The sequence below is a fragment of the Salvia miltiorrhiza genome, chromosome 8, assembly GCF_028751815.1.
Source record: "Salvia miltiorrhiza cultivar Shanhuang (shh) chromosome 8, IMPLAD_Smil_shh, whole genome shotgun sequence".
NCBI classification, from domain to species: Eukaryota; Viridiplantae; Streptophyta; class Magnoliopsida; order Lamiales; family Lamiaceae; genus Salvia; species Salvia miltiorrhiza.
Genome location: NC_080394.1, coordinates 22,393,079 through 22,403,637, shown reverse-complemented (window position 1 = coordinate 22,403,637; position 10,559 = coordinate 22,393,079).

The window sequence follows — 10,559 nt, the reverse complement described above, 5'->3', positions numbered from 1 at the left end:
AAGCTTCGATTTCCGGTGTCCGCACCGCCGTTCCCTAGCTCCCCCTCCCTCTTCCCATTGTTCGGCCGGACAGCAGCAACTAATAGCCACCCTGACTCCTGACTCTCACCTCTTTCCCTCGACTGACGCTCACACAGCAACACAAGCCAACACAACAACACCTCTCTCCGCGAACTGCCGCTCCTGTGCTCGATTTCCGGCAAGGCAGCAGGAGCTCCACCTTCGTCGCTTCCCCTCGGCTAGAAAGAGAGAGAGAGAGAGAGCAGAGGGTAGGGATTAAATTGGGTGGTTGAGATGGAAAGGGCGACGAGGCCGGCGGATAGCCTTGAGTGTCGCCGACGGCGGAGGAGGGAGGCGCGGTGGAAGCGCCGGAGAAGAGATTCGTAGAGAAGAGAGAGAGGGGGAAGGGGGGAGGTGGTAGAGAGAGAGAGATCCGAGTAGTGTGAGGTAGATGGGGGGATTAAAAGGAAATCATGTTTAATTAGAAATTAGTTGCCCTTAAAATTTACCCAAAAAGGAAAAGGGATTAGTTACATGGGACAGCTCAAAAAGAAATAGGGGACTTGAATATTGGGACGGGGGGAGTATTATACTCTATATTGATTCTATAAGGGCCCGTTTGATTTTCAGTATTGGATTAATCAGGATATAAATTATCCTGATAATTTAGTGTGGATTAGTCATGATTTCTAATCTCAAATGGGTATTTGATATCATTGGTAATTAATCCCAAAAAGTGTTTGGTATCCATTGAAATAGGTTGGATTAACATATCAAATACCTAAATTAGTAGCCTATGGAGGGGGTGGAATAATTAGTGTGGGTTAATCCCATGGGGGAGGTGGGATAATTAGTGTGGGTTAATCCCACAAAATAAGCTAGGGTCTTGGGATAAACCTGGAGTTGACCATATTAGTAACACATAATATCAAACACTACATAAATCCATACTAATATAACTTATCCTGCTTTTAAACCCATATCAAACAGGCCCTAAGTGTACTACTCCTTTTAGCATCCACAATGGAAAGCTACATTGGGGGTTCTAAAAGGGTGGGTGGGCTCTATAGATTTCATTTATATTTTGTAAAAATAATGCATTTTAAGATTAAGATAAATACTCTGTTCCACAAATAACTTCTTTTTTTTTCTTTTTGAGACGTTTCCCAAATAATTTCCTCTTTCTTTCTTTCCATTTTTGGACAACTACCACACCACTAATAATACTTTATTTATTCTTATTTTTCACTTTTCACCACTCTCAATACTAATTATAATACATTTTCACAACTTCTAACAATAATTTTAATATTTTTTTCTCCACTATCAATACACTTTATAAATTTTTCTTGAAACCCGAGCCGTCACCAAAGAGAAAGCTATTTGTGGGACGAAGGGAGTATTGAATATTAAAATCAATTTTTTTATTAAATTCAAATTCGAAAGTTACAATAATAATAAAAATATACAATAATTAAAAATCAAATTTGAATTACGGCTAAAATAGGACCAAATCGTGCCAAAATATTTTCGATTAAATCTTCTTGGAGGCGGTTGTTAATTCATTTATCGCGAATGTTTGTATCTCGAGCCAAATACGCTCGAAATTCCGGCGAAGCTCCTTACGTAGCTTGATTAGTGTTGCTCGTGCTCGATGCCTCGTTGTTCCCATCCTCTTCCCATTATGTAGCATTTTTCCCTTCATCTTCAATTATTATGTTGTGCAAAATAATACACACAAACATGACATTGCTGAGTCGGTCCTTCTTCTAGAATCGAGCATGCCCAACAAGCTTGAAGAACACCAAAAGCTCATTCTATGTCATTCCTTGCAGTTTCTTGCATCACTTTGAACCCCGTCTGCTTCTTGTCAACCACGAATGGAGGACTCTTAACAATGTTGGTTAATTTGGGTAGATGTCATCGGTCAAGTAGTACCCCATGTTGAAGTGAGAGTTGTTGGCCTCGAATTGTACAGGTAGATCCATTCCCACAAGAATATCATTAAAACAACGACTACTGGTTGAGCATATTAATGTCATTGTTTGAGCCGAGGACCCCAAAAAAATCATGTCAGACCTAGAGATCTTGGGATGCAACCGTCTCATGGATAATCGTTGGTTCTCCATGATCATCTCGCGTGTAAGCTCCTTGCCACGTCGTTGGACAATTCTTCCAATTCCAGTGCATGCAATCAAGGCTCCCTAGCATTCCGGAGAAGTTGTGCTTCGCCTCGTGCATAGCTAGCAACCTTTAGCAGTCGACGCTAGTTGGTCTCATCAGATATTCTGCGTTGGATGTGCGAATGACATATCAACAGAATTTCTGCAAGCACTGCAGTGTCATCGACTCAGCAACACGCGGGTACTCGTAGTATTAATCGACGGCGTCGCCATTTGTGAGTTTTCGAATTGCAATATCGTACAATTCTATAACGGTGTGAAGCCAACTCTCTCATTGCGTCGTCGCGCTGTTAGAAGTAAGCATCGGAACCCAACACATTAACTATGCGCAAGAACAAGGATCTCTTCATACCAAAACGTCGCTGAAAAACTGCTTGCCCGCATAGTGGATCGGGGGTAAAGTAATCGCGATGAACACTTTCACCGACGGAGTGAGATCACAAAGAATGAATGTTCTCTTCTTCCCCTTTTTTTTCTCGAAGGGTTCCCGTAATTAAATGACTTTGCCGCCTTAAAAAAACATGCTCACGGGCTCGAATATTGGAAAGTCGGAAGGAACAACCTTAAACTCATGGGTAGAAGAGTTGGAAGAAGAAGATATATTTTTATAAGAAATGTAGAATAGGAAAAGATAAGATAATGATTTTGGTGTGAAAAATTTAAATGAAATGAGTGGATATTTATAAAGAGATTTTAGAATAATAAAAAAAAGAATTGTTGAAATCAAATGGCTAATTCAAAAAAAATTGCGAAAAATGGTAACAAATTGGATTTTTTTTTTAATGGCGTGTGTTATACGCATGCGGCTGTGCTCGGCTCTACCTATCGAGTCTTTTCTCAAGGCTCTAAACACGGTAGTGGGGCGGGGCTCATCAAGGGTCGTTCAAACCTCTTGGTCGAGCCACATTATGAGAACCCTTATAAGGTAATTAGAACTAAAGAGTTAAAATTTTAAAGAATAAAAGTTAAATCTTTTTTTTCAAAAGTATATAATAAAGGGAAAATGATAGGACATTTATAGATAAAATGAGAAGAAATCTAAAGTTAAAAGAAAAATTAAAAGAAAAAAACCTATTGGAATCAACGGTATTCTGCATGTTAATGGCCGATTCACGGGCAAAAATCGATGGTGGATTTATGAATTGGCCCGCTTCCTCTCCGATCTTGGTTTCGATTCGGTTGAAAACCAAGTTTCAAAACCGTTGATCGCAGGCATGTTGAAGGGTGAGCCCGCCGGGCCCACTAAGCATGGGCAACAATATTTAAAAGTTTGAGAGAGAGAGAGAGGAATATTTTTTGAAGGAATTTTTGAAAAGAAGTACACTCGTATTATTTTATTATATAGTATAATAAATTGTATGGTATACTATCTGTTTGGTTTCCATTCATAATTTTAATGATGAACTAATTTAGTTGTGATTTTATGAAATGCGTTCAGGTACTTCAGTTGCACGATCAAATAACCCAACTCCAAATTCTGCGAGGTCCAAATTGTGGGATTCAAGCTTCGTGATAACTATGATTGTTTTGTCGATAATTGATAATTTTTGGGCATTAATATAATTTTTGTCTCGTCGGCAGTTATTTTTGTACAGGTGTCCTAGAATATCTCACATGCATGAATAATATATTTTAAATTACACGTATAAATAAGGGTCATTTCAACACTATTTTTAATTGTAAATTTTTTATGTGAATGTAAAATAATAATTATGCCAAATTTTAAACTTTTATATGCATAAATAAATTAATTTATTATAATAAAATGGTCATTTTCAAATTTATCTAATGAGATGAACCGATTGTCTTATATTTCAGTCACATTATTTCACATGACCGTCAAGTAATTGACCTAAAATGCTCTCGCAAATAATTACTGGCCCATTTTCTGTAATAGAAACGTGCAATAATGAGAAGTCTAATTTAATTTCTACAAGCATTCCTATTTTTGTACGTTAGTCCATATAAAATAATATAATTCCATATGCCTAACACTGTCGACATTAGGATGTGGGAAATGACCAAGATCAGATCATGTTTGACAAGCAATAATGTTCCCCAATTTACAGTATTAGTTTTGGTGGCATTATCTTTTATTCGCCACGTATGCCAGATTGTGCGAGGACCCAAATTCTTCTAGGAGTATATTATTCTGATAATTATATATTACTGGTGATCTTGCAACAATAATTTCACATACTACAAAATTGGAAGATTGTATATAGTAGTTATTATTATCTTAAAGTTATGTTTATACATATATAAGAAAATGATAACAAACATATATATATATATATAAGGAGAGGTTCAGGAAAGAACCATAAATAAAAAAAGAACGGAAAACCATTTTCAGCCATTCGATCATCAAGATCTACGGTGGATACATCATCTTGTTGGATGAATGCAGATCCTGGGTTCGAATCCTGAAGGGAGCAATTTTTTTTATTTTTTTTAGTGCATTAATTTTAACAGCGAATGCATTAATTTTTACAGTGAATGCATTAGATTTGATGGTTCTCCCGTTCTCACAAATAATGTAGTTCTCTCTAGAACCACACCCTATATATATATATATATATATATATATATATATATATATATATATATATATAAGGGCGCGCTCCAGTGAGACCCCCTATTTTTCGTGAAACACTAGGACAATGAATAAGACATATAATACTAATGAACAAAACGTATATCTAATGAACAAGATGTATATATTGATGAAAAATAAAATTTAAAAAATTCGTAATGAATAAGACATATATACTGATGAACAAGGCCGTATATACTGATGAACAATGCAGTATATACTGATGAATAACAAAATTTAAAATATTCTGCTCCCTCCAGGATTCGAACCCTGCGAAAAAAAATCACCCTCCAGATGCAATATCAGCCATAGGATTGATAAAATAAACACACCAGATCGTGCCCTAGATCTCACTAAAATTAGGGGGTCTCATTGGAGCGGCCCATATATATATATATATATATATATATATATATAGGGTGTGGTTCTAGAGAGAACTACATTATTTGTGAGAACGGGAGAACCATCAAATCTAATGCATCCACTGTAAAAATTAATGCATTCGCTGTTAAAATTAATGCACTAAAAAAATAAAAAAAAAAATGCTCCCTTCAGGATTCGAACTCAGGATCTGCATTCATCCAACAAGATGATGCATCCACCGTAGATCTTGATGATCGAATGGCTGAAAATGGTTCTCCGGACTTCTTTTATTTATGGTTCTTTTTTGAACCTCTCCCTATATATATATATATATATATATATATATATATATATATATATTGATCATAATTTTTTATTATTATTAATATTGATCACGAAACATTAAAATAAGAGATTTTCGGATTTTTTGTTATCTATGAAAAGAAATCGGGAGATGTTGATTCTAAAGGTAATGGTCCGAGAATGGATACCTATTAATCAATGAATTTATCATTTTACTAATAATAAATATCTGATCAATACCCATAGTACAAGTTAGGGAAATAAACTCTCAATATTTAAATTTTATGCTTGTATATAATAATTCATATTTTTACTATTTAATCTCATGTCTGACTTATTTATTTATTGCACATGTTGTTTGTCTTTTTATCTCTTTAGTAAGTAGGTCATATTGTGTGTTGTAAATTATAAAAGAGCATATGATTAGTAAATTATATGAAATATAAATTAATATTTGGTATCTTAAATACGAAGGTTCAATAAGTCTAATATAAGTCTTGACAATATGTGAAGTCAATATTGATCATATAATTGAAGACGTGGCATTGGCTGCTACATATTAAGGAAATAAAGTGGCGCCATCACAATCACCTATAGCTTTTGGCACAACGATAAGAGCATCTCCAATTGAGAGGCGCTATAAGGTGATCATCACCTTAGAGCCTCCCCTCTACAGTGCCATTGACTTTATAAAAGGCACTATAATATTCATTTTCATTTAATCTCATGTTTACTCTTCTACTTTAAAATTCAACATTTCATTAAAATTAAACTCCAACATTACATTAATTAAAATACAATACAATAATTATGGAGATTGTAAGCTTTCTTCGTCGGCCTCCTTCGTCTGGGAGGGCTTTCGGGCAATCGACCAACAACGTTAGCAATTTCATAAAATTGCGACACAAGTTGGGCGTATTGGTGAGCACGTTGCTCGTTGCCGCTTGAGTCGAAGGAAGAAGGGAAGATGATGATGACATTTTGCTAGAGAGAAGAACAAAGTATGGAGATTGGAAAGAAAAAATGATGTGTAAAATTGAAGTAGAAATAAAGGGGTATTTATAGATAATAAAAAGGAAAAAAAAATTGGGAGGAGAGAGGCGTTCACAACGATAACAAAAAAAAATCGAAACAACAATCAGTTTTTTTTTTTCAAATCAATTTTTTTATCAAAAATCGTGCGTGCACTACATGTAATTCCATTTCATCGCCGAATGTGCCATAACAGTCCAAGGCGCTGGGCATGCACCGGGGGCGCGACGTGCCAGCTCGATGCGGCACACCCCCATGCATTGGAGATGCTCTAAGTGTTTGATCCTGACACTTGGTATCAGAGCAAGTCACAAGTTCGAATCCCATTGATGACATGTTGCACAGTTGAAGCTGGCATGTGCGGGGAGGAGGGGGGAGATTGTTGGGCAAAGGCCAAGTCCAGAATCTTGTCACTTGGATTGGCATTTGAGACGTGGCGTTGGCTGCTACACTTTAAGGAAATAAAGTTGCACCCTCACTATCAGCTATAGCTTTTGGCACAATGGTAAGCGCTTGATTCAGAGCAGGTCACGGGTTCGAATCCCTTTGATGGCATGTTGTGCAAGCGCTTGATCCTAACAATAAGACAGGTCGCTTGTACGAGACCGGGTTAATCATTCCTACCACTTTTAGATCCGTTTTTGCGACTCATCCAGCCCGTCCCTGCACAATCCATTTATTGAAAAAACTATTACATCGCGTAGGCACGATTTCTTTCAACACTTCATAATTCTTCAACACAACTGTGCCACCGCTTTGAGTCGTTGACATTGCACGTCATCTCCGTTCAACCGCTCATCATCTTCGCGCCTATCATGCCAGAGGGCTGTGGATAAAGGTTGTGATTTGAGGATGAGTGACTCTGCTAATGAAACAGTAGTTTCCAATGTCTATTTAAAGTATTTCTAACATTCTCAAACTTTATTTTATTTCGTCGATTCGGGTGTCTTATAGTATGTGAAATAATGCATATTTGATTTAGGTGTGTATAATTTGAAGGGAATTCAATAGTTGTATAGTGCATTTTAGATTAGTATTTGGATGAGGAATGTCCAATTTCTCGGGCAATTAGAGCTGCGATGGCTTAGGGCTTTGAATTCAGCTTTTCCAGATAGTATAGAGTAGCTGTAGATTTCTGGCTATCTCAACACCCCCTTGCCAGAATCGAACGGATCGAACTACGACAGTGCTGACAATTGTGATGGTGACGGGAAGGGGTTGAGTAACCTCTCGCCGGACTTGCAGGGTTTCAGAAATTTTGAATAACATGTTAGATTAGTATTTTTTTGAAAATATGTAAGAATCAGTTCAAATTGAGGTCGTGTCTAATTCATTATCATTGGATTTTGATATTTGCAATGCAATTTTTCATAGATAACATGATATGAAATAATACTACATAAGTGATACCCTTCACCTGCCTCTAAGCTTATGCAATAAACACTCTAATTGTAGGTGTGGAAGAAGGTGAACTACCTTGATCGACTTGTGCAACTATTCAGATATGTAGCTCGCGAGCAATTGAGCATTCCAAATTTTGTGTTTCAATGAGTTTCCCTACTTTTGTTTACCGAGTTGTTTCTAGACACATAGTTGATATGAACAAAAGTCTTATAAAAGTCATATTTGATATAAACAAAAATCTTAATCACTCCGTCCCATACTAATAGGCCACGTTTCCTTATTTGGACTTCCCAATTTAATAGGCTACTTTCTAAAATGGAATCAATACATAACAAACACCCCCACACAATTCATTATTTACACCAAATGTCATCATGGTCTACACTACAAATAATTATTCTACTTCACCCACTATTAATGTACTTATTATTTAAACTCTAACTACCACAATTAAGAAAAATATCTTACTTGCACTTCTCTCTCTCTCTCTCTCTCTCTCTCTCTCTCTCCAAATGCATCATTTCTTTCCTTCGGTTTTTACTTTTTTATTTCTCTCCATAACAATTTTAAAAAATCTTCATAAAATATGGCCGATTACTCTTTATCTCAGCCTAAATCTTATCTTTATAATTCAAAGTATGAAAACACCACTGTACTTGACAGTCTATATCCATTTGATTATGAAACCCAAGTGTTGGAAAGCTCATTTTCACCAGAATTTGAAAAGAAAATACGCAAGTTTTCTCAATTTAGCAATATTGAGCATGACATTCCAAATTCATCGTACGAGAACTATCGTACTAGATAGTTTCGATCCCTTAGATTACGAAGTAACCATGGACTCCCAATCGGAAATCCCTCCTACCAACGAAAATAGTTTAGACTTTTTGTCTTATAATGAGACAGAGTCAACCATTCTTGATTTTGAGAGGTTCAATCTAGTGGAGCAATTAACCCACGGGAAAGATGGGCTTATCTGCCATTCTTATCATGTTATTCTCGCGGGGAAGGAAAAATGAATCATTTGTTAAATACGAGAGCGTTATTGTACAGAATTCATTAAATTCGTTTGATTTCAACTTTCTTACGGACTCCTAGTTTCCGAAAGTCATCCTGATGACTCACAATTGTCGAAGTTTGATTAATATAATGAGACCGCACCGCTTCATTTGGGCTGAGGGATTTGAGTTTAGGTATTTTTGGTGTTGCCGAAGCCCGTCGTCAAGACCTCGGACAAAATAAATTTGTAATTTTCCAATGCCCACAGCTAGGTTCCGCTAGCGGTAAGTATAGGGTCGATCCCACAAGGAGTTGGTGTATTCTTCTCTCTTGCCACGGTCACAACACAATCACTATGGTCAAAGTGCTGGGGACAAACGGCTTTGCCCAGAGAAGGAGAAACTGAAATAAAACAAAGATAAAACATCAGAAGTAAAGATAACCTGGTTTGGGCGCAATCTCGTTAAGTCTGGGCAAAGTCATCGCTCATAGGTTCAAGGAAATTCGCAGTGCCCGTGTATCATTGGTTATGGGCCGTTGATCAATGAGATGTGCCCCCATTGTCACGGTGTCACGTGCACAAGCTCACCAAGCCCTCATCCACGCCCTTCATATTGGGTGGAGGTGTACTCCCATTCTCTCTCTGCCCTGGTAGATTCCCCGCATCAAGCTGTAGTTGTACGGGTATGCCCAGAACGCATTATGACTCAGCGGACCCAAATGGTCATAGGCGTGCCAAAGGCATACTACCACTGCCTACATCAGCCGCACGATGTGGAGTAGGATTTCTCCAAACTTGTGCCCACGTATTGCTTGTAACCTGGACTTGCCCTGAACGTCATCGGCCTAATGAAGCTCCGGGTTTGCCCAAGTTGTTTGGATTCAGGCTTAATGCTTCGGGAACACACATGCACAGCTGCTTTGCCCAGATACAATCTCACAATTTCTCATGCTCATAACTTAACTCGATATGCCCAAACCAGGAAGGAAAAAAATTAACTAGACATAATGAAATAAATAAAGGCAAAGGAAATAACATAAAAAAAAAAAAACATACTTGAATTTATCATTAAAGCTCAAAGCAAAATGCATCTCTGCCCAAAACCAACTTTGGGTAGAGCAAATAAAAACAAGAAAACTACAACTTTTGGTAGAGCAAATATTATGAAAATGTCTTTTGTTTTTTAAATACTCCCTTATTCTATGATAAAAAATTTCTATTGTTTTTGGACGTGCACAAAAAAATAATAATTCTATTTTTGGATTATACTGCACCACTTATAATACCTTATTTACTCTTACTTTTCACATTTTCACCTCTCTCAATATTAATTATTATAATATTTTTTCACTACTCCCAATATACTCAATAACTTTGTTTCAAACTCATGTCACTTTTTTCTAAGAAGTTTATCATAGACCGAGGGAGTAATTTTTTAAAATACAAATAAATTTTAATAACACGTTTGGTTTAGTAGATGAGATAGATAAGATTGATAAGATTTGATGAGTGATTAAATAATTCACCCAACTTTGGGGGTAATAAATAGTCAGTCATTTGGATGATTAGTCGCAGACCGAATTATTAATCATAGACCAAATCATACAAACCAAATACTTAATTAAGATGTATTATTATCGTTTAAACTACACTGACTCCCAATAGATTATAGTGGGATTGA